The 27,019-nt window shown below is 34.0% G+C and overlaps 1 protein-coding gene across 2 annotated transcripts in view; it reads right to left on the bottom strand.

The window, feature by feature from the left end:
• Oamb (Octopamine receptor in mushroom bodies) overlaps positions 1–27,019 on the bottom strand; it is a 501,549-nt gene that overhangs the window by 249,879 nt on the left and 224,651 nt on the right. For both annotated transcript variants that reach the window (XM_075292480.1, XM_075292479.1), the window contains exon 3: positions 10,570–10,607. The gene's annotated coding sequence lies outside the window, so the exon portion shown is untranslated. The remainder of the gene's footprint in view (positions 1–10,569; positions 10,608–27,019) is intronic.

The raw sequence follows: 27,019 nt of genomic DNA, 5'->3' as shown, positions 1-27,019 counted from the left end.
GAATTAATATTCTACAGAGCAAAAAATAGCACGAATATTGTTTCAATTACAATTTTAATTGAGTTTCCAAAAAAATATTCAATTAAAATTTTTATAAATCAAACATTTTATAATTTAACAAAAAAAAAAATAATCATACGAATTAGTTGTATCAAATAATTTTTAATTGACTTTGGTGGTTGATACTATCATTTCTTTGATTGGAGACATTTCAATTAAAAATTAATTTGATCAATTAATTTAGATATTGAATCCAAAAAAATATATTTTGTTTGTGTAGCATGCACCCCAAATTTGGTTGGAATGGGTTCAGATTTAGTGACCACAGTGGCCAAGGGTTTACTTCGGTTTAACGTTACGTTAGGTTAGGTTAGGTGGCAGCCCAATGTATCAGGCTCACTTAGACTATTCAGTCCATTGTGATACCACATTGGTGAACTTCTCTCTTATCACTGAGTGCTGCCCGATTCCATGTTAAGCTCAATGACAAGGGACCTCCTTTTTATGGCCGAGTCCGAACGGCGTTCCACATTGCAGTGAAACCACTTAGAGAAGCTTTGAAACCCTCAGAAATGTCACCAGCATTACTGAGGTGGGATAATCCACAACTGAAAAACTTTTTGGTGTTCGGTCGAAGCAGGAATCGAACCCACGACCTTGTGTATGCAAGGTGGGCATGCTAACCATTGCACCACTGTGGCTCCCTTCGGTTTACGTGAAATGTTGCAGAGATAGTAGAGTTAACATTCTAACTATGTACGCCAAAATTGGAAAAAATCGATGCAGATGCAGATATAGCTCCCGTATATATCCTTTTTTTCCTTAAAGTAATTTAACGTCTTTGGTTTAATTTTTTTTGGAATTAAGTAAACATTGTTATACCCTCCAACATAGGATGGGGGGTATATTAACTTTGTCATTCCGTTTGTAAGACATCGAAATATTGCTCTAAGACCCCATAAAGTATATTTATTCTGGGTCGTGGTGAAATTCTGAGTCGATCTAAGCATGTCCGTCCGTCCGTCTGCTGAAATCACGCTAACTTCCGAACGAAACAAGCTATCGACTTGAAACTTGGCACAAGTAGTAGTTATTGATGTAGGTCGGATGGTATTGAAAATGGGCCATATCGGTCCACTTTTACGTATAGCCCCCATATAAAGGGACCCTCAGATTTGGCTTGTGGAGCCTCTAACAGAAGCATATTTCATCCGATCCGGCTGAAATTTGGTATATGGTGTTGGTTATGGTCTCTAACAACCATGCAAAAATTGGTCCACATCGGTCCATAATTATATATAGCCCCCATATAAACCAATCCCCAGATTTGGCTTGCGGAGCCTAAAAGAGCAGCAAATTTCATCCGATCCGGCTAAAATTTGGTACATGGTGTTGGTATATGGTCTCTAACAACCGTGCAAAAATTGGTTCACATCGGTCCATAATTATATATAGCCCCCATATAAACCGATCCCCAGATTTGGCTTGCCGAGCCTCAAAGAGAAGCAAATTGCATCCGATCCAGCTGAAATTTGGTACATGATGTTGGTATATGGTCTCTAACAACCATGCAAAAATTGGTCTATATCGGTCCTTAATTATATATAGCCCCCATATTAACCGATCCCCAGATTTGGCTTGTGGTGCCTCTAAGAGAAGCATATTTCATCCGATCCGGCTGAAATTTGGTATATGGTGTTGGTATATGGTCTCTAACAACCATGCAAAAATTGGTCCACATCGGTCCATAATTATATATAGGCCCCATATAAACCGATCTCCAGATTTGGCTTGCGAAGCCTCAAAGAGAAGCAAATTGCATCCGATCCGGCTGAAATTTGGTACATGGTATTGGTATATGGTCTCTAACAACCGTGCAAAAATTGGTCCACATCGGTCCATAATTATATATAGCGCCCCCATATAAACCGATCCCCAGATTTGGGTTGCGGAGCCTCAAAGAGTAGCAAATTTCATCCGATCCGCCTGAAAGTTGGTACATGATATTGGTATATGGTCTCTAACAACCATGCAGAAATTGGTCCACATCGGTTCATAATTATATATAGCCCCCATATAAACCGATCCCCAGATTTGGCTTGCGAAGTCTCCAAGAGAAGCAAATTTCATCCAATCCGGTTGTAATTTGGAACATGGTGTTAGTTATGATCTTTAACAACCGTGGCAGAATTGATCCATATCGGTCCATAATTATATACAGCCCCCATATAAAACGTTCTCCAGATTTGACCTCCGGAGCCTCTTGGAGCAGCAAAATTCATCCGATCCGGTTCAAATTAGGAACGTGGTGTTAGTATATGGCCGCTAACAACCATACCAAAATTGGTCCAATCACACAAAAATTGGTCCATATCGGTTCATAATCATGGTTGCCACTAGAGCCAAAAATAATCTACCAAAATTTTATTTCTATAGAAAATTTTGTCGAAATTTTATTTCTAGAGAAAATTTTGTTAAAATTTTATTCGGTTCATAATAAAATTTTATTTTATTATTTCTATAGAAAATTTTGTTCAAATTTTATTCAGTTCATAATCATGGTTGCCACTCGAGCCAAAAATAATCTAAGATTTTATTTCCATAGAAAAGTTTGTCAAAAGTTTATTTCTATAGAAGATTTTGTTAAAATTTTATTTCTGTAGAAATTTTGGTCAAAATTTTCTTTCTATAGAAATTTTTGTCAAAATTTTTATTTCTATAGAAAATTTTGTAAAAATTTTATTTCTATAGAAAATGTTGTTCAAATTTCATTTCTGTAGAAAATTTTTTAAAAATGTTATGTCTACTTTGTCAAACTGAATTATATACGTATTGGATCGATCTTTTTTTATTTAATATATACCACGTATGGACTTACATACAATTTAGAAGATGGTGTTAGGAGGTTTCAAGATACCTTGCCATCGGCAAGCGTTACCGCAACTTAAGTAATTCGATTCTGGATGGCAGTGTTTAGAAGAAGTTTCTACGCAATCCATGATGGAGGGAACATAAGCTTAGGCCTGGCCGAACTTACGGCCGTATATACTTGTTTTTCATTAAATTTAGGACACAAATTTTGTAAATTTGCATACATCCGTAAAAGTGCCATGTCTTTGAACTAAGATTAATTTTCCTTAATGTAAAGAAACACATTTTTGATTTAAGGCAATTGTCCTTAAATTAACTGAAATATTGAAACTTTATATTTAAGATAAAAACGCTTCAAATATAGGCTACGACTCATTTTGAGGATTTACCGTCTTTGGTTTAAATTTTTTTGGAATTAAGAAAACATTTTTTACTTTGAAGTATCCGTTATAATTTGGATTTTTAAACTGACATTTGTTTGTACGTGAGTACCTTTATTAATAAAACGCGAAAAGGGAATTTGATAAATAAGATCTCTATGATAATTTTAATTTTATTGGTCCTAGGTTTAAAGCCATATAGGTCGCAACAAATTTCTTTGTGTTAAAGAAGTCGTACCTTTGGCTTGGAATCAATACCAAAATCCTTAAGGGAAGGTCAAAATCTTTGGATCCAAGTAAACTTTTTTTTTGAGTGTAACAATGTATATCAAATTTGGTAAAAATTGATTCAGATTTAAATATATACTGAAAATACTATTGTCGTGAGGAGAAAGATTTCTTATCCTTAAAATTCGCATGCGAATTTAATTTAGCTAAGAAGTCGAATTTCACTAAATCTAAGGTTTATTCCTTGTCAAAATGATTCCCTATAGTTAAAAGATTTGACATAAAAATTGATATACTATTTACATGCAACAAAATTTTGTTTGACTACGTCCAACTTGTCTTTAATAATTCTACCAAATTCATCAAAATTTATTAAATCGCTCTAAAATTTTTTGGCTGATTTTATCTTGACTACAAAACCCAAAAGCGTTCAAAAATATGAGATGTCTTTAAATTATGGTTGGCACATTTTCAAAGGACATTGACAGCATATAATGAAAATATCAGAAAAAAATAACCAAAAAATTAAAATTTATTTCCTAAAATCAAGCAAGCAAACCTCAAGTCAAAAAAGAATTATGTCTTATATGTATCCTCAATATGATTCTCTGCTACTTTTGGCTCAGAATCAATACAAAAATTCTTACAGTGAATACAAACTCTTTAGGACCGGGTAAGTTTTGTTTTCACTATGGCTATAAAAAGAATGAGCTTGAACAATAATGCATCAAATTTAAAATTGTTGGCACATATCCAACTTCAAAGGAATTCACTTCAGTTTGTTTGGTGCTAATATAATTAAATAGACATGATATGGCGCGTGTCTACAATTCACTTTAAAAAGATTTCATGGTCTGCATATAAAAAAAAAAATAGGCTTACTGCCACTCACACAATTTTTTATTTTATTATTTCTTTTTTTGTGTGTTTCTCACAATAAAATTCATATTAAGGCAATTATCAAGGAACGCCATGATACATAAGCAGCACAGCAATCTGCAATCAACACTCTTGTCTGAAAGAACATCTTCTCATTAATATCCTTCATTGCGTGAAGAAATGTGAATTCGATGATTAGATTGCCCTTCCACATGTTTGCAAGAAAGCTTTTTTTCGCAAGGAATTTGGAATTTTCTCAGAGGTTTGGCACTGGCAAAGCCAAGACGACAAGGAAGCAACATATGCCCCTACATATTAACATCTTATTAACATTTCAACTTTTATCAAAGCCTCTGCCAACACAAGCAAATGATGAATATCATTCACCACCACAAGGTTCATGATATCATAAATATAACGAACGATAAGGAGATTTGGAATATTTATGGTGCAAAATAAAACACATATGATGATTTAATTTGTTTATATATTCTGTTACTTGTAATAAGCCAAATTCAAATTATTACTGAATTTATTTTAATTTAATTTAAATTGATAAAAGTTATTTTGACAAAATTTTCTATAGAAACAAAATGTTGACAAAAATTTTCTATAGAAATAAAATGTTGACAACATTTTTTATAGAAATCAAATGTTGGCAAAAATTTCTATAGAAATAAAATTTTGAAAAAAATTTTTCTATAGAAATAAAATTTTGACAAAATTTTTGACAAAATTTTCTATAGAAATAAAATTTTGACAAAATTGTCTATAAAAATCACATTTTCACAAAAATGTCTATAGAAATACAATTTTGACAAATTTTTCTATAAAAATATAATTTTAACAAAATTACCTATAGAAATAAAATTTTCTATAAAAAACAAAATTTTTTTATAGAAATACAATTTTGACAAAATTGTCCATAGAAATAAAATTTTGATAAAATTTTCTAAAGATATAAAATTTTGACAAAATTTTATATAGAAATAAAATGTCGACAAAATTTTCTATAGAAATAAAATTTTGCCAAAATTTTCTATAGAAATAAAATTTTGTTGTCGTTTTTTTATTTCAGCTTAAAGCTTTTTTTTAAGCTGAAATAAAAAAACGACAACAATGCTTAAAGAACAAAACCAACAATAACAAAACAAAACAAATGGAAAAAGAAGAGGAGGCACGCTCAAAATAAACCCAGCCATGTGAATTCAAATCGATGATTTGACAGTGGCATAGGAAAAGAGATATGTTTGTTTCGAATTTATTTGGCATAAGCCGGCTATCAATGTAAAACCTTTTTTCGGAGGGTTCAAGTGTGGTTTTTGTTGGGTTTAATAAACTGCCTGAATTTATTCTGATAATTGGTTGATAGTTTTGCTGCAAGTAGAGGATGCTGATGAGGAATGTGGTAATTCCGAAACGTGCGTCCATCCAACCATCTTGCAGTCTATAGGGCTTTGCCCAAATAAATTTGACAAACATTCTTTTCCTCTGTTGGTTAAGCTACTCTTGTAGTTTAGTCAATGTATGGTTTTAAGCTGAAATAAAAAAACGACAACAATGCTTAAAGAACAAAACCAACAATAACAAAACAAAACAAATGGAAAAAGAAGAGGAGGCACGCTCAAAATAAACCCAGCCATGTGAATTCAAATCGATGATTTGACAGTGGCATAGGAAAAGAGATATGTTTGTTTCGAATTTATTTGGCATAAGCCGGCTATCAATGTAAAACCTTTTTTCGGAGGGTTCAAGTGTGGTTTTTGTTGGGTTTAATAAACTGCCTGAATTTATTCTGATAATTGGTTGATAGTTTTGCTGCAAGTAGAGGATGCTGATGAGGAATGTGGTAATTCCGAAACGTGCGTCCATCCAACCATCTTGCAGTCTATAGGGCTTTGCCCAAATAAATTTGACAAACATTCTTTTCCTCTGTTGGTTAAGCTACTCTTGTAGTTTAGTCAATGTATGGTTTTAAGCTGAAATAAAAAAACGACAACAATGCTTAAAGAACAAAACCAACAATAACAAAACAAAACAAATGGAAAAAGAAGAGGAGGCACGCTCAAAATAAACCCAGCCATGTGAATTCAAATCGATGATTTGACAGTGGCATAGGAAAAGAGATATGTTTGTTTCGAATTTATTTGGCATAAGCCGGCTATCAATGTAAAACCTTTTTTCGGAGGGTTCAAGTGTGGTTTTTGTTGGGTTTAATAAACTGCCTGAATTTATTCTGATAATTGGTTGATAGTTTTGCTGCAAGTAGAGGATGCTGATGAGGAATGTGGTAATTCCGAAACGTGCGTCCATCCAACCATCTTGCAGTCTATAGGGCTTTGCCCAAATAAATTTGACAAACATTCTTTTCCTCTGTTGGTTAAGCTACTCTTGTAGTTTAGTCAATGTATGGTTTTAAGCTGAAATAAAAAAACGACAACAATGCTTAAAGAACAAAACCAACAATAACAAAACAAAACAAATGGAAAAAGAAGAGGAGGCACGCTCAAAATAAACCCAGCCATGTGAATTCAAATCGATGATTTGACAGTGGCATAGGAAAAGAGATATGTTTGTTTCGAATTTATTTGGCATAAGCCGGCTATCAATGTAAAACCTTTTTTCGGAGGGTTCAAGTGTGGTTTTTGTTGGGTTTAATAAACTGCCTGAATTTATTCTGATAATTGGTTGATAGTTTTGCTGCAAGTAGAGGATGCTGATGAGGAATGTGGTAATTCCGAAACGTGCGTCCATCCAACCATCTTGCAGTCTATAGGGCTTTGCCCAAATAAATTTGACAAACATTCTTTTCCTCTGTTGGTTAAGCTACTCTTGTAGTTTAGTCAATGTATGGTTTTAAGCTGAAATAAAAAAACGACAACAATGCTTAAAGAACAAAACCAACAATAACAAAACAAAACAAATGGAAATAAAATTTTGCCAAAATTTTCTATAGAAATACAATTTTGACAAAATTTTCTATAGATATAAAATTTTGACGAAATTCTCTATATAAATAAAATTTTGACAACATTGTCTATAGAAATACAATTTTGACAAAATTTTCTATAAAAATAAAATTTTAACAAAATTTTCTATAAAAATACAATTTTGACAAAATTTTCTATAGAAATAAAATTGTAACAAAATTTTCTATAAAAATAAAATTATACTAAAATATTCAAAAATTATAAATAACTAAATTGTCTATAAAAATCACATTTTGACAAAATTGTCTATAGAAATACAATTTTGACAAATTTTTCTATAGAAATATAATTTTAACAAAATTACCTATAGAAATAAAATTTTCTATAAAAATAAAATATTGACAAAATTTTCTATAGAAATAAAATTTAGACAAAATTTTCTTTAGAAACACAATTTCGACAAAATTGTCTACAGAAATAAAATTTTGACAAAATTTTCTACAGAAGTACAATTTTGACAAAATTTTCTCTAGAAATACAATTTTAACAAAATTTTGGCAAAATCTTCTATAGAAATAAAATTCTGACAACATTTTCTATAAAAATAAAATTTTGACAAAATTTTCTATACAAATCAAATTTTGACAAAATTTTCTAAAGATATAAAATTTTGACAAAATTTTATATAGAAATAATATTTTGACAAATTTTTCTAAAGAAATAAAATTTTAACAAAATTGTATATAGAAATAAAATTTCGACAAAATTGTCTATAAAAATAAAATGTTGACAAAATTTTCTGTAGAAATACAACTTGGATAAAATTTTCTATACATATAAAATTTTGACAAAAATTTTTATAGAAATAACATTTAGACAAATTTTGCTAAAGAAATAAAATTTGGAAAATTATCTAAAGACATAAAATTTTGACAAAATTTTCTATAGAAATAAAATTTTGCCAAAATTTTCTATAGAAATAAAATTTTGCCAAAATTTTCTATAGAAATACAATTTTGAAAAAATTTTCTATAGATATAAAATTTTGACGAAATACTCTATATAAATAAAATTTTGACAACATTGTCTATAGAAATACAATTTTGACAAAATTTTCTATAAAAATACAATTTTTACAAAATTTTCTATAGAAATAAAATTGTAACAAAATTTTCTATAAAAATAAAATTATACTAAAATATTCAAAAATTATAAATAACTAAATTGTCTATAAAAATCACATTTTGACAAAATTGTCTATAGAAATACAATTTTGACAAATTTTTCTATAGAAATATAATTTTAACAAAATTACCTATAGAAATAAAATTTTCTATAAAAATAAAATATTGACAAAATTTTCTATAGAAATAAAATTTAGACAAAATTTTCTTTAGAAACACAATTTCGACAAAATTGTCTATAGAAATAAAATTTTGACAAAATTTTCTATAGAAGAACAATTTTGACAAAATTTTCTCTAGCAATACAATTTTAACAAAATTTTGGCAAAATCTTCTATAGAAATAAAATTCTGACAAAATTTTCTATAAAAATAAAATTTTGACAAAATTTCCTATACAAATCAAATTTTGACAAAATTTTCTAAAGATATAAAATTTTGACAAAATTTTATATAGAAATAATATTTTGACAAATGTTTCTATAGAAATAAAATTTTGACAAAATTTTCTATAGAAATAAAATTTTGACAACATTTTCTATAAAAATAAAATGTTGACAAAATTTTCTGTAGAAATACAACTTGGATAAAATTTTCTATACATATAAAATTTTGACAAAAATTTTTATAGAAATAACATTTAGACAAATTTTGCTAAAGAAATACAATTTGGCAAATTATCTAAAGACATAAAATTTTGACAAAATTTTGTATAGAAATAAAATTTTGACAAAAGTTTCTATAGAAATAAAATGTTGACAAAATTTTCTATAAAAATAAAATTTTGACAAAATTTTCTCTAAAAATAAAATTTTGACAAAATTTTTGATAGAAATAAAAATTTGACAAAATTTTCTGTAGAAATACAATTTTAACAAAATTGTATATAGAAATAAAATTTCGACAAAATTGTCTATAAAAAGAAAATTTTGACAAAATTTTCTGTAGAAATCAACATTTTCTATAGAAATAAATTTTCAATTGAAATCAAATTTTGACAAAATTGTCTATAGAAATCACATTTTGACAAAATTGTCTATAGAAATATAATTTTAACAAAATTATCTATAGAAATAAAATTTTTTATAAAAATAAAATTTTGACAAAATTTTCTATAGAAATAAAATTTTGCAAAATTTTCTATAGAAATACAATTTTGATAAAATTTTCTATAGAAATACAATTTTAGCAAAATTGTCTATAGAAATAAAATTTTGATAAAATTGATAAAATTTTCTGTATATTCAATATCATTAAAATTTTTAATTTTTATGTTGGGTGATACCCTCAAAGCCCATTGTAGGTTCGCTCTTTTTAAAGAAGTAGCAACTTCATTTTTAATGGAATATGTATCATTAATATTTGACACATCTACACATTCAAGGCATATTTGTACTTCAAAACAATGCAGATACTGAAATAAACTTCTAAAATAAAATAATATTTTTTTTTTTTTTTTTTTTTTGAAAAAAATATTGTTTCATAATTATCGCAAAAAAAATTGATCACAAACTATAAAATAAGATTTTTTAAATTTAATAGATTTTTGGTAAAAAAAATTGATGTGGGGCTGGAAATTCAGCTATGTGCATTAAGTTTTTTCCCCTCCAAGTGAACCAGTTCTATTTGTTTAATAGACCAATTATTTGCTTTAGAGATCACGCACTGCTAGGCTCAAGCAAATCCAAACAAAGCTCTTGTGATCGTTTTACTCGGTTGCTACAGTTCATAGTACACCCCATAAGCTGTTCCAACCAAATATACAGTATTCCATGAAAAAGCCGAATAGGCTTTTTGCATCGATGTTTATGTATCACCGGGGTAATCATATGGTTTTGTACATATTGTCAAAGTGGATCCATCACCAGTAACGTTATGCACAAACGTTCCCTATGTTGCCTTTGAAGCAGCTTTTCGCAAGTGAAAATCACCGGGGTAATCATATGGTTTTGTACATATTGTCAAGGTGGACGATTCCATGTTTAGTTCAATTTGTTTAATAAGAATTTGATTGACCATAGACCCCTCAGTACAAATGAAAGGTTTTAATTCACTTATTTTTTAGTTGATTTTTTCTTAATTAGTATTTGCTTCTTACCACCATCTAATCATTTCCATTAACATCATAATATTGACCTGAAAATAAAATAAGACAATATTAAATTAAAGAAAATTCTCTAACATTTAAATTATTAAACTGTTGCTTTTACGACTATTGCATGTGTTCATTCCTTTGTCTCATAAAATATTTGTTTTCTATTTGATGATGGTAATACATACTAAGACACATTTTGAGTGATGGATGGATGGACTATTTGCCATTAAACTGCATAAACATCAGATGCCTTTTTCTCCTCAAAGTGAATGAATTCTGACAAAATGACCTTGATCTTACACAATTAACAACCCAAAACAAATGGACCGAAAACGGCTGTTTGGTCAATACGTTTTGGTCCCTTTTGGCCAATATCTGCAAATGGAAATATTATTCATGCATATGTAATCCCATCATACTCACGCACAAAAACCAACACAAAGTCTTGAGCCAGGATATGCACGCGTGTGTATCTGTATTGTATGCCAGTGTCAAAATATCCATATTTATTTCATTAGCTCTTCTTGCCAAATTCAATTACATCGACAATGAGAGAGAGAGAGGGAGATGACGAGAGTAAAAATATGTTTATCCCCACAAAAATATTCACAAACATTGCCAATAAGACAACTACACGAACACAAATGGCTATCATGAGAACGACTTAGCAAAATATGTGACATTTGTGAGTGTGCCAATACTCCTGAGACTCATAAAAACAAAACTATTCATGAAGACAAAAAAAAAACAAAAACAAACTATAGAAAAACAATAAGCTAAGCTGAGACAATCAGAATGTGACGGATACCGAGTCCTTGTAGACTTTGCCAAGTATTCGATAATCTCTACTCTGGCGAGGATAGAGCAGGTGGTCAGTGAATCACAACGGAAGATAATAAAACGAAACTTGGGCAGTTGATAAAAATAAAAAGGGGGATTTTGGCACATACTTTTGGTGTATTTTTATTAGTAATATATGTTATAACGATGGATGGGGACAGTCCAATATAAACTGCAATAGATATAAAAGAGTGTCTCCAGGTATATGATCGAGCGACAACTTTTCCCATCTTTCTGCCTACTACAACGACAAAAGAAGATTATAACTCTGCAACCTGTAACTAAAAATTCTACTTGATATTCTATGCAGGTAATGTCTAACAGAAATAACTTTTATTTAAAAACAAGTATATACAGTAGTAAGTTCGGCCGGGCCGAATCTTAAATACCCACCACCATGAATCAAATATAATAGTTTCCTTTGAAAATTTCAGGGGGCACACCTCTTATGGTCCTAGAATACCTCTAGATTTCAAATTTGAGGCAAATTGGATAAAAAATACGGATTCTAGAAGACCAAGAAGTAAAATCGGGAGACCGTTCTATATGGTGGCTATATCAAAACTTGGTCCGGTACTCACCATTTTCGATACACATATTTCAGTTAAATCGGATAGAAAATACAGTTTCTAGGCGCCCAAAAAGTCAAATCGGAAGATCGGTCTATATGGGGGCTATATCAAAACATGGACCAATAGGATACTTACCATTTTCGGCACACCTCTTTATGGTCCTAGAATACCTCTAGATTTCAAATTCGAGGCAAATTGGATAAAAAATAGGATTCTAGAAGACCAAGAAGTAAAATCGAAAGACCGGTCTATATGGTGGCTATATGAAAACATGGTCCGGTACTCACCATTTTCGACACACATATTTATACCCTGCGCCACACTGTGGAACAGGGTATTATAAGTTAGTGCATATGTTTGTAACACCCAGAAGGAGACGAGATAGACACATGGTGTCGTTGGCAATAATGCTCAGGGTGGGTCCCTGAGTCGATATAACCATGTCCGTCTGTCCGTCCGTCCGTCCGTCCGTCCGTCCGTCTGTCTGTGAACACATTTTTGTGATCAAAGTCTAGGTCGCAATTTAAGTCCAATCGCCTTCAAATTTGGCACATGTTCCTAATTTGGGTCAGAATAGAACCCTATTGATTTTGGAAGAAATCGGTTCAGATTTAGATATACCTCCCATATAAATCTTTCGCCAGATATGCACTAATATGGACCTAGCAGCCAGAGTTTTATACCGATTTGCTTGAAATTTTGTACAAACATAACACTTAGTCGTATAGTCAAGTGTGCAAAATTTTATTGAAATCGGTTCAGATTTAGATATAGCTCCCATATATATCTTTCGCCCGATATGGACTTACATGGCCCCAGAAACCAGATTTTTGGCCGAATTTGGTTGAAATTTTGCACTAGGAGTACAATTAGTAGTATAGTCAAGTTTGCAAAATTTGATTGAAATCGGTTCAGATTTAGATATAGCTCCCATATATATCTTTCGCCCGATATGGACTAATATGGTCCTAGAAGTCAGAGTTTTGGCCCAATTTGTTTTAAATTTTGCACTAGGAGTACAATTAGTAGTGCAGTTAAGTGTGCAAAATTTGATTGAAATCGGGTCGGATTTAGATATAGCTCCCATATATATCTTTCGCAAGATATGGACTAATATGGTTCTAATAGCCAGAGTTTTGGCCCAATTTGGTTGAAATTTTGCACAAGGAGTAGATTTAGCATTGTAGCTATGCGTGCCAAATTTGATTGAAATCGGTTCAGATTTATATATAGCTCACATATATAGCTTTCGCCCGATTTACACTCATATGACCACAGAGGCCAATTTTTTACTCCGATTTAGTTGAAATTTTGCACAGTGAGTAGAATTAGCATTGTAGCTATGCGTGCCCAATTTGGTTGAAATCGGTTCAGATTTAGATATAGCTCCCATATATATATGTTTTTCTGATTTCGACAAAAATGGTCAAAATACCAACATTTTTCTTGTAAAATCGGCACTGCTTAGTCGAAAAGTTGTAAAAATGACTCTAATTTTCCTAAACTTCTAATACATATATATCGAGCGATAAATCATAAAAAAACTTTTGCGAAGTTTCCTTAAAATTGCTTCAGATTTAAATGTTTCCCATATTATTTTAATAACATTGTGTTCCACCCTAGTGCATTAGCCGACTTAAATTTTGAGTCTATAGATTTTGTAGAAGTCTATCAAATTCTGTCCAGATCGAGTGATATTTAAATGTAAGTATTTGGGACAAACCTTTATATATAGCACCCAACACATTTGACGGATGTGATATCGAAAATTTAGATCTACAAAATGGTGCAGGGTATAATATAGTCGGCCTCGCCCGACTTTAGACTTTCCTTACTTGTTTTAGTCCTAAAATAAATCTAGATTTCAAATTTCAGTTAAATCGTATAGAAATTTCTATAGAAATAAAATTTGGAAAAAATTTTCTATAGAAATAAAATTTGGAAAAAATTTCCTATAGAAATAAAATTTTGACAAAATTTTCTATAGAAATAACATTTTGACAATGTTTTCTATAAAAATAAAATTTTGGTACATTATTTTTGGCTCGAGTGACAACCATGATTATAAACCGATATGGACCAATTTTTGTGTGATTAGGAATCGGCTATATATAATTATGAACCGATGTGGACTAATTCTTGCATGGTTGTTAGAGACCATATACTAACACCACGTACCAAATTTCAACCGGATCGGATGAATTTTGCTCCTCTAAGAGGCTCCGGAGATCAAATCTGGGGATCGGCTTATATGGGGGCTATATATAATTATGGACCGATATGGACCAATTTTGGAATGGTTGTTAGAGACCATATACTAGCACCATTTACCAAATTTCAGCGGGAACGGATGAAATGTGGTTCTCTTAGAGGCTCCGCAAGCCAAATCGGGGGATCGGTTTATATGGGGGCTTATGTAATTATGGACCGATATGGACCAATTTCTGCATGATTGTTAGAGACCATATAAAGGGTGATACGGTCAAAATTTGGTCAAGGGAAAACGCGTGTAAATCGGTGAAATCGTTTATTTAAAAAATCAAATTAAATTTCTTTTTCAAGTTCAATTAGTATAAAATTCAGGAAAAATATTCAGTTAGGCTTTCACTTTTCCAAATCCGAATTGCCGGGTCTCACGCTTGACACCTGCCATCAGATTTTGTACAACCACCTTGTCCACTTTCTTCGCCGCAGAAAGCCAGTTTGCCTTGAACTGCTGCTCGTCCTTAGCAGTTTTTTTGGTCTTCTTTAGGTTCCGCTTGACAATAGCCCAGTATTTCTCAATTGGGCGGAGCTCTGGCGTGTTGGGAGGGTTCTTGTCCTTGGGAACCACCTGCACGTTGTTGGCGGCGTACCACTCCATGGCCTTTTTACCGTAATGGCAAGATGCCAAATCCGGCCAAAACAGTACGGAACAACCGTGTTTCTACAGGAAATGCAGCAGACGTTTATTCAAACACTCTTTCACGTAAATTTCCCGGAAGCTATGAAAATGCTGCTTTTCAAGCCACAGGTACAGATGGCTTGCCAAACCAGATATTTCTTTGCGAACTTTGACAGTTTTATGTGCTTGAAAATATCTGCTACCTTTCCCCTTCCTTTTGCCGTATAAAACTCCTGTCCCGGAAGCTGCTTTAGTCGGCTTTGACGTAGGTTTCGTCGTCCATTACCACGCAGTCAAACTTCGTCAGCATCGTCGTGTACAGCCTCCGGGATCGCGCTTTGGCCGTCGTATTTTGTTTATCATCGCGATTTGGAGTCACTACCTTCTTGTAAGTCGATAGTCCGGCTCGTTTTTTGGCTCGATGCACGGTTGTAGACGATACACCCAGCTTATTTGCGGTATCTCGGAGAGAGAGGTTAGGGTTTCGCTTGAAACTACCGGCAACTCTCTTTGTCGTCTCAGCGGCTTCCGCTTTTCGATTTCCCCCCGATCCAGACTTCCTGGCTGTCGACAAACGTTCCCCAAACACTTTAATTACATTTGTAACGGTTGATTTGGCAACTTTTAGCGATTTTGCCAGCTTTGCGTGCGAGTAGCTCGGATTTTCACGATGCGCGAGCAAAATTTTGATACGCTGCTCTTCTTGCTTGGACGGCATTTTGACAACTGAAGAGTGAATTCCAAAATCAAAATAGGAGCAACATTCTACACACGCACACCTTCAAAATGGGGGGCGTTCAGGTTTTTTAAATGTAAAATTGAAAGAAATACGTCAAGTTTATATTGAACAAATTTTGACCGTATCACCCTTTACTAACACCATGTACCAAATTTCAGCCGGATCGAATGAAATTTGCTTCTCTTAGAGCAATTGCAAGCCAAATTTGGGGGTCCGTTTATATGGGGGCTATACGTAAAAGTAGACCGATATGGACCAATTTTTGCATGGTTGTTAGATACCATATACTAACACCATGTACAAAATTTCAGCCGGATCGGATGAAATTTGCTTGTCTTAGAGGATCGGCAAGCCAAATTTGGGGGTCCGTTTATATGGGGGCTATACGTAAAAGTGGACCAATACGGCCCATTTGCAATACCATCCGACCTACATCAATAACAACTACTTGCGCCAAGTTTCAAGTCGATAGCTTGTTTCGTTCGGAAGTTAGCGTGATTTCAACAGACGGACGGACGGACGGACGGACATGCTCAGATCGACTCAGAATTTCACCACGACCCAGAATATATTTACTTTATGGGGTCTTAGAGCAATATTTCGATCCTATGGTGGAGGGTATAAAAAACGACCTATTTGTCCTATTTATTTTTAACGATTATTTGCTTTGTAGTAAAGATATAAAGACGCAACGTTACGGTGAATGGCGATCGCTATCGTTCGATGCTAACAAACTTTTTGTTGCCAAAAATGGAAGAACTGAATTTGGTTGACATGTGGTTTCAACAAGATGGCGCTACATGCCACACAGCTCGCGATTCTATGGCCATTTTGAGGGAAAACTTCGGAGAACAATTCATCTCAAGAAATGGACCGGTAAGTTGGCCACCAAGATCATGCGATTTGACGCCTTTAGACTATTTTTTGTGGGGCTACGTCAAGTCTAAAGTCTACAGAAATAAGCCAGCAACTATTCCAGCTTTGGAAGACAACATTTCCGAAGAAATTCGGGCTATTCCGGCCGAAATGCTCGAAAAAGTTGCCCAAAATTGGACTTTGCGAATGGACTACCTAAGACGCGGTCAACATTTAAATGAAATTATCTTCAAAAAGTAAATGTCATGGACCAATCTAACGTTTCAAATAAAGAACCGATGAGATTTTGCAAATTTTATGCGTTTTTTTTAAAAAAAAAGTTATCAAGCTCTTAACAAATCACCCTTTAAAAAGTCAACAAATTTGAAGACGTTTTCATTAAGTTTGAAGAGTTGTTTTTACAGAATTATTAACACCAAGTTATCCTTAGTCTAACAAAATTTTCTTTCAAGTAAAAAATACCCAGTTTTAAGTTGAATTTCTTAACAATAAGAACAAAATGACTTCATAGAAAAGTTTATCGACTTTTGGGCAAGGAAACAACTTTACATCAGACAAATGTGTGTTCTATGCACGCACAGAAAAACCATGTGTGGACATGATTGCCGCATCCATTTAATGCTTATCCAGATCATGTAATTGCCGTGAAAACCACGATTTTGTCTTTGTAAAAATAGTTTTCGAGCGGAGAAAAATGTATGGTGGCAATAAGCATTTGAATGGTTCTAAAATACCGCAAACATGTTCTATCATTTAAATGATAGAATTTGAGACCACTTATTATTACTTATTATTGAAATTGAAACAAAATAGAGTGTGTAAAAATATATGATGTTTGCTTGAACGGCATTATAAATACAAATAAACAATGAATTAGTTTATAAATAAATAAAAACAAACAAATAAAGTTAATTTTGTATTTTCTTTTCTCAAGTGGCGTCCTTTTTTCGATGATGAAAAAAGTTTTTTCATAAAGATCAAAACATTTAAGGTTGTGACCATGTTCTTTTAACTAGGAGAAAAACATTTTGAATGAATAACATAACATTTTAAATCGTGACCATTGTCTTTTCATTCAAACAAAATTCTTTTTATCAATATAATAACATTTTAGATGAGGACAATTATATTTTTATATCCACCACCATAGAATGGTGATGGGGGTATAATAAGTTTGTCATTCCGTTTGTAACACATCGAAATATCGATTTCCGACTATATAGAGTATATATATTCTTGATCAGGGAGAAATTCTAAGACGATATAACGATGTCCGTCTGTCCGTCTGTCTGTCTGTCTGTCTGTTGTAATCAGGCTACAGTCTTCAATAATGAAGCAATCGTGCTGAAATTTTGCACAAACTCGTCTTTTGTCTGCAGGCAGGTCAAGTTCGAAGATGGGCTATATCGGTCCAGGTTTTGATATAGTCCCCATATAAACCGACCCCCCGATTTGGGGTCTTGGGCTTATAGAAATCGTAGTTTTTATCCAATTTGCCTGAAATTTGAAATCTGGAGGTATTTTAAGACCATAAATAGGTGTGTCAAAAATGGTGAGTATCGGTCCATATTTTGGTATAGCCCACATATAGACCGATCTCCCGATTTTACTTCTTGGGCTTATAGAAACCGCAGTTTTTATTCAATTTACCTAAAATTGGAAATCTAGAGGTATTATAGGACCACAAATACGTGTGCCAAAAATTGTGAGTATCGGTCCATGTGTTGGTATGGTCCCCATATAAAACGACCTCCCGATTTGGGGTCTTGGGCTTATAGAAATCGTAGTTTTTATCCAATTTGTCTGAAATTGGAAATCTAGAGGTATTTTAGGGCCATAAAGAGGTGTGCCGAGAATGGTGAGTATCGGTCCATATTTTGGTGTAGCCCCCAAATAGTATCAATTACTATTTTTTAAATTAAATTGACTAAACCAGACTAAACAAAATAATAAAGGAGCTTTAGTTATTCAACTAAATCAAAAGTTCAACCACAGATTTATTTTATAAATACCAGATTAAAAACATTGCCATCGGCAACTGCTACCACAACCAAAGTAATTCGATTGTGCATGAAAATCTTTAGCGGAACTTTCTGCTGTGTATATACTTGTTTAATTTTTAGAAAAATGTAAAATCGTAAATAGGTTTTCAAATTCCGGGGGGGGGCTAAAATTTTTCTGGGGGGTCTAAGCCCCCTCCCCAGAGGCCTTCCTACGCTTATGGTCCCCATAAAAAACGACCTCCCGATTTGGGGTCTTGGGCTTATAGAAATCGTATTTTTTATCCAATTTGCCTGAAATTTGAAATCTGGAAGTATTTTATGACCGTAAAGAGATGTGCCGAAAATGGTGAGTATCGGTCCATATTTTGGTATAGCCCCCATATAGACCGATTTCCCGATTTTATTTCTTGGGCTTCTAGAATCCGAAGTTTTTAAGTTATTTGCCTGAAATTGGAAATCTAGAGGTATTGTAGGACCGCAAATACGTGTGCCAAAAATTGTGAGTATCGGTCCATATTTTGGTATAGCCCCCATATAGACCGATCTCCCGATTTTACTTCTTGGGCTTATAGAAAACGCAGTTTTTATTCAATTTACCTGAAATTGGAAATCTAGAGGTATTGTAGGACCACAAATACGTGTGCCAAAAATTGTGAGCATCGGTCCATGTTTTGGTATGGTCCCCATATAAAACGACCTCCCGATTTGGGGTCTTGCGCTTATAGAAACCGTAGTTTTTATCCAATTTGTCTGAAATTGGACACAAATACGTGTGCCAAAAATTGTGAGCATCGGTCCATGTTTTGGTATGGTCCCCATATAAAACGACCTCCCGATTTGGGGTCTTGCGCTTATAGAAACCGTAGTTTTTATCCAATTTGTCTGAAATTGGAAATCTAGAGGTATTTTAGGACCATAAAGAGATGTGCCGAAAATGGTGAGTATCGGTCCATATTTTGGTACAGCCGCCATAAGAACGATCTCCCGATTTAACTCCTTGGGTTTCTAGAAACCGTAGTTTTTATCTGATTTGCCTGAAATTGTAAATATTCTGGTATTTTAGGCTCACAAAAACCTGTATCGGATTAAGTTTTTATCGGTCCTTTTGGTAATACCTCCATATAAACCGACTTCACTTCTTGAGGGTGTAGAAGGCGCACTGATCATGAAAATTGCTTGAAACTCAATGTAAAATTTCCAGATTTTACTTCTACAAATTTAAGATTTCAAATCAAGGCGTTATTTTATAATTTTCTTGCACACTTACAAGAGATGTTAATGATTCCTGTAAAACTCAAACAAAAATGGTTCTTATAAATCCAGAATCTGATATAGTCCTCATAGGTGAAATCTTTAAATTTATCTTCGGGAAGTGTCCTCAAGCCCTCCTGAAATTTCAAAGGAAATCCTGATATTTGGTTCATAGTGGTGGGTATTTAAGATTCGGCCCGGCCGAACTTAGTGCTGTATATACTTGTTCTTAGAACCATTTTCACTGAGCCAACATGCTTGCAGGTTAAAATGTTACATGGTCGCCGCAAAAATAGCTCCTATCATATTATTTTGCTCTTCGAATATGATTGTGACAATCATGTTTCTTCTCTGCGTGTGCTAAGAAAAATTCGCATTCGTTTTGTAAGAGCATGAAATCTATGACATCACTACAATAGTTTCCACACCTGGAGTAAGTGCAACAAAATTTTAATTCATCATAACCTGGCTGTTGTTCACATATTTTCCTATGTCTGCAAAATAACTCTTATTCGAAATAACAAATGTCCACGTGAGTGTGAGTGTATTAAAGAATAGTTTTAATACCAAAATATGGACCAAAGAATATCGAACAACTTCATGGAATATTTGCCAAAAAAAGAAAATTTATGCACATAGAATTTCTATGTTGATATTTCGTCAACAATTTTGCCAAAATAGAATCAAGAGTTTTGGGGGTAAATATCCTTAACAAAAACGCAAATAGCATATCAATTCTATGACAATAGACTAACAAACACTTAACAAATATCCTTCGGCACATGAATATTTTAACACTTGAGTGGTGGTCGCCTATAAGTTCCAACATCCCATCAACATGAGTTTTCTTCTTTTGCTAAATACAGAGAAAAATATATGGCATTTTGTGGATTATCAATCTTTAGAACTTTTTGTCCTGACATTATGGCTTTGAATGATATTTTGTTAATTAGCTTCTGACTTAACAAGCTGTTACCATAGACAACAAAATAGAGAAAACTGTATTAAAGTATACGGGGCATTATCATATGTATTCACGTTCAACAAAAACAGAGGATCATTTAATTAGTTTTCTTTTAGTTTGGTGTCTTTTTTTTCCAATTCGAATTAGACATCTGTAGGTTGATTAAAATGTCCATCAATGCCATAGGCTATTTAGATATCCTATGAATTCGGATGGGAATTTTTTCATTAACATAAAAAATATACAGTTGAGTTAATTCCCTTCACCAAAGAGTCAGAGTTTAATTAAAACTTATGTTAAGTTTATGTTATTTGATTATAGATTATTATTTGGAAAAATAATAAATGGAAATATAACGTTTCACATGGCACAAGTAGTTGGTCGGATGGTATTGCAAATGGCCTATATCGGATCACTTTTAGGTATAGCCCCCATATAAATCGACCCCCAAATTTGACTTGAGGAGCCTCATAGAGAAGCAAATTTCATCCGATTCGATTTGTGATATGATCATATAAGGCATAACATTCTAACTGCTTCACGATATGTTCTTTATTAGTATACATGAAAAAACAAGTGAGTAAAGTAGAATGTCGGGCGGGGCCGACTATATTATACCCTAAACCACCCCTACGGAAATATAAGCGTTTGTGGGGTATCATTGGTATAGGTTTTGGGGAACATAAAGTGGGGTACATGTTTATGGGTGTCTTGTCACAATCTGAGCAGAAATATCTAATATTAGGAGCTATAGTTTATTTTGCACCAAAAGAGTTAGTATGCCACTAATATTGAGTCCATTATTAAAAAAGAGGAAATCGGTCAATTAGTTGTGGGTAATAAATTCAAATTTCTGCTAATAGGGCAATAGATTTATGTAAGAGCTACATGTAAGTCTAAATACGATCAGCTAGTACATCAAAATTTGAAATTTGTGTAACATTGGTTAATAAATAAGAGTATTAAGGCCAAATATGACAAAATCGAGCGATGCATATATATGGGACCTATATCTAAATCTGAACCAATTTGTATATTTTGCAGGTATGATTGATACCACAGAAGGTCACTTTGTGTAAAATTTGAGTACGATCAGTTAATAAATGAGGGCCCTATGATCAAAAATAAGGTTATTAGAGGCAAATTTTTCAAAATCGGGCGATACATATATATGGGAGCTATATCTAAATTTGACCCGATTTCGATGAAATTTTGCACATACAGTTAGTGCTATAGAAGATTACATTTAGCCAACCTTGGTTACGATCGGTTGATAAATAAGGGTTTTACGGCCAAATTTGGCAAAATCGGGCAATACATATATATGGGAGCTATATCTAAATTTGAACCGATTTGGATGAAATTGCGCACATACAGTTAGAGGTATAGAAGATTATATTTAGCCAACTTTGAGCACTATCGGTTGATAAATAAGGGTTTTACGGCCAAATTTGGCAAAATCGGGCGATACATATATATGGGAGCTATATCTAAATCTGAACCGATTTCGATTATTTTTGGCACATATTGTCAGTACCATAAAAGATTAGAGTAAGCCAAGTTTGAGTAAGATCGCTTAATAAATAAGGTTTTTATGGCCAAATTTGGGAAAAGCGGGCGATACATACAGCTGCGCTCAAAATAATAGTAGTAGCAAATAAATTAAAGCACCATAGTGATTTACAGTTTTTGTCGTAAAATTGGAACTGTACTCAGTGTTTTTAGGTTGCCGAACATATAGACGGGATCCTCTTCAATCATAAAGCACCATTTTTGACTCATCCATCCAATGTTCCTCCATTTCTGTACTGGGGAATGTTCCTCCATTTCTGTACTGACCAATGGAAATCCTCTTGGGCATACTTTATTCTTTTCGATACATGTTTTTTTTTGAAAGGAGAGTGACTTTTCTTGGACTATGGACAGCTAAATTATTTTCGTCTTTTAATTGTTTGTAAGCTAGCTTATAAGCCTTTTATTTGTTTTGCAGCTTGCAAAGGGATTCTTCTTATGTCGATTTTTTTACAACAACAATAGCATCAGAAGTTAAACCAACGGTATTTTTTTATTATGCACACTCCAAACAATGATATAGTAAAAAACAAAGATAAAATAAACCTTTAGTGGAAGGAATAGAAGAAGCAGAAAAAAAAATTCAGCACAGCACTACTATTATTTTGAGCACAACTGTATATATGGGAGCTATATCTAAATCTGAACCGATTTAGATGAAATTTTGCAGACTTGAAGAACGATGAAAAAGATTATTTTTTGCCACATTTGGTGTCGATCCTTTTGAAAACAAATGCAACGTGACCCCATTTGTCGAAATCGGGCGATACATATATATGGGAGCTAAATCTAAATTTGATCCGATTTCTTCCAAATTCAATAGCGTTCGTCCTTGTTTCCAAAAAAAAACTCCCTGTACAAAATTTCATCAAAATCGGTTAATAATTGCGACCGGAATCCTGTGAACAACAAATACATGGACAGACGGACGGACGGACACCAAGCGCTAGATCGACTCAGGAAGTGATTCTGAGTCGATCGGTATATATTTTATGGGGTCTAAAATCAATATTTCTGGTAGGCACATTTTTTGGCCGATCAAACTTATTATACCCTGACCACTATGTGGTTTAGGGTATAATAAAGAACGCAGGTTCGAATCTCACCAGCGGTGAAATTTTTATACCCTTCACCCTAGGATGGGGGGATATTAACTTTGTCATTCCGTTTGCAACACATCGAAATATTGGCTTAAGACCCCATAAAGTATATATATTGTGGGTCCTGGTGAAATTCTAAGTCGATCCGTCCGTCCGTCTGTCCGACCATCTGTGGAAATCACGCTAACTTCCGAACGAAACAAGCTATCGACTTGAAACTTGGCACAAAAAGTTGTTATTGATGTAGGTCGGGTGGTATTGCAAATTTGACCTCCGGAGCCTCTTGGAGAAGCAAATTTCATCCGATTCGGTGAAAATTTGCTACGTGGTGTTAGTATAGGGTCTCTAACAACCATGCTGAAATTGGTTCATATCGGTCCATAAGTATATATAGCACCGATATAAACCGATCCCCAGATTTGACCACCGGACCCTCTTGGAGCAGCAAAATTCATCCGATCCGTATGAAATTTGGTATGTGGTGTTAGTATATGGTCTCCAATAAGCATGCAAAAATTGGTCCATATCGGTGAAAAAAAATTTATATTCCCCCATAAAAAAGGATCCCCAGATTTGACCTCCGCAGCCTATTGGAGGAGGAAAATTCATCCGGTCCGGTTGAAATTTGGTATGTGGTGTTAGTATATGGTCTCTAACAACTATTACAAAATTAGTCCATATACACAAAAAAATTTTTTTCTCATTCAATCACGAAATTAATTGATCCAATTATTTTTTGAATTGAAATGTCTTACATCACAGAAATGGTAGTATCAATTAAAAAATTAATTGAAAGTCAATTAAAAAATTAATTGATCCAATTAAATGAAATAATTTATACTATAAATTTTTGTGATTGATTTTTGTTTCAATTAAAAAATTAGTTGAATCAATTAAATTTTTAATTCAAGATTTGTATACCCTACACCATAGGATGGGGGTATATTAACTTGTCATTCCGTTTGTAACACATCGAAATATTGCTCTAAGATCCCATAAAGTATATATATTCTGGGTCGTGGTGAAATTCTGAGTCGATCTGAGTATGTCCGTCCGTCCGTCCGTCCATCTGTTGAAATCACGCTAACTTCCGAACGAAACAAGCTATCGACTTGAAACTTGGCACAAGTAGTTGTTATTGATGGAGGTCGGATGGTATTGCAAATGGGCCATATCGGTCCACTTTTACGTATAGCCCCCATATAAACGGACCCCCAAATTTGCCTTGCCGATCCTCTAAGACAAGCAAATTTCATCCGATCCGGCTGAAATTTTGTACATAGTGTTAGTATATGGTCTTTAACAACCATGCAAAAATTGGTCCACATCGGTCCATAATTATATATAGCCCCCATATAAACCGATCATTAGATTTGGCTTTCGGAGACTCTAAGAGAAGCAAATTTCATCCGATCCGGTTGAAATTAGATACATGGTGTCAGCATATGATATCTAACAACCATGCAAAAATTGGTCCACATCGGTCCATAATTATATATGGCCCCCATATAAACCGATCCCCCGATTTGGATTGTGGAGCCTCTAAGAGAAGCAAATTTCATTTGATCCGGCTGAAATTTGGTACATGGTGTTGGTATACAGTCTCTAACAACTATGCAAAAATTGGTCCACATCGGTCAATAATTATATATAGCCCCCATATAAACCGATCCCCAGATTTGACCCCCGGTGCCTTTCGGAGAAACAAAATTCATCCGATTTGGTCGAAATTTGGTACGTGGTGGTAGTATATGATATTTAACAACCATGTCAAAAGTGCTCCATACCAGTCCATAATCATATATAGCCCCCATATAAACCGATCCCGAGATTTGGTTTGGAGCCACTGGGAGGAGCAAATTTCATCCGAGTCAGTTGAAATTTGGTACATTGTGCTAGTATATGGCCGTTAACAACCATGCCTAACTAGGTCCATATCGGGCTATAATTATATATAGCCCTCAGATAAATCGATCCCCAATCACACAAAAATTGGTCCATATCAAGTTCATAATTCTATATAGCCCCCACATAAACGACCCCCATATTTCAATTCTGGCTCTCTACGTACCGTGCAAAAGTCCATATCGATTCGTAATTATTTGTAGACATACCTATACATACCTGTTTTGTCTAATATATACCACGTATGGACTAACTAACAATGTAGAAAACAATGTTAAGAAGGTTTAAGATACCACAACCCAATTAGAGGGTGATACGGTCAAAATTTGGTCAATATAAACTTGACGTATTTCTTTCAATTTTGCATTTAAAAAAACCTGAACACCCCTCATTTTGAGGGTGTGTGTGTGTACAATGTTGCTCCTATTTTGATTTTGTAATTCATTCTTCAGTTGTCAATATGCCGTCCAAGCAAGAAGAGCAGCGTATCAAAATTTTGCTCGCGCATCGCGAAAATCCGAGCTACTCGCACGCAAAGCTGACAAAATCGCTAAAAGTTGCCAAATCAACCGTTACAAATGTAATTAAAGTGTTTGGGGGAACGTTTGTCGACAGCCAGGAAGTCTGGATCGGAGGGAAATCGAAAACCGGAAGCCGCTGAGACGACAAAGAGAGTTGCCGGTAGTTTCAAGCGAAACCCTAACCTGTCTCTCCGAGATGCCGCAAATAAGCTGGGTGTATCGTCTACAACCGTGCATCGAGCCAAAAAAAACGAGCCGGACTATCGACTTACAAGAGGGTACTGACTCCATATCGCGATGATAAACAAAATACGACGGCCAAAGCGCGATCCCGGAGGCTGTACACGACGATGCTGACGAAGTTTGACTGCGTGGTAATGGACGACGAAACCTACGTCAAAGCCGACTACAAGCAGCTTCCGGGACAGGAGTTTTATACGGCAAAAGGAAGGGGAAAGGTAGCAGATATTTTCAAGCACATAAAACTGTCAAAGTTCGCAAAGAAATATCTGGTTTGGCAAGCCATCTGTACCTGTGGCTTGAAAAGCAGCATTTTCATAGCTTCCGGGACTGTCAACCAAGAAATTTACGTGAAAGAGTGTTTGAATAAACGTCTGCTGCCTTTCCTGAAGAAACACGGTTGTTCCGTACTGTTTTGGCCGGATTTGGCATTACGGTAAAAAGGCCATGGAGTGGTACGCCGCCAACAACGTGCAGGTGGTTCCCAAGGACAAGAACCCTCCCAACACGCCAGAGCTCCGCCCAATTGAGAAATACTTGGCTATTGTCAAGTGGAACCTAAAGAAGACCAAAAACACGGCTAAGGACGAGCAGCAGTTCAAGGCAAACTGGCTTTCTGCGGCGAAGATGGTGGACAAGGTGGCTGTACAAAATCTGATGGCAGGTGTCATGCGTGAGGCCCGGATTTGGAAAAGCGAAAGCCTAACCGAATATTTTTCCTGAATTTTATACTAATTGAACTTGAAAAAGAAATTTAATTTGATTTTTTAAATAAACGATTTCACCGATTTACACGCGTTTTCCTTTGACCAAATTTTGACCGTATCACCCTTTAATTCGATTGTGGATAACAGTCTTTCGTAGGAGTTTCTACGCAATCCATGGTGGAGGATACATAAGATTCGGCCTGGCCGAACTTACGGCCGCATATACTTGTTTACTTTATCATTGATTTTCTATTCCTTTATGCGAAATTCCGTACTTTC

Source organism: Haematobia irritans, chromosome 1, assembly GCF_050003625.1.
Source record: "Haematobia irritans isolate KBUSLIRL chromosome 1, ASM5000362v1, whole genome shotgun sequence".
NCBI classification, from domain to species: Eukaryota; Metazoa; Arthropoda; class Insecta; order Diptera; family Muscidae; genus Haematobia; species Haematobia irritans.
The sequence above is the reverse complement of the archived record's forward strand: the minus strand, read 5'-3'. Positions and strand labels throughout refer to the sequence as shown.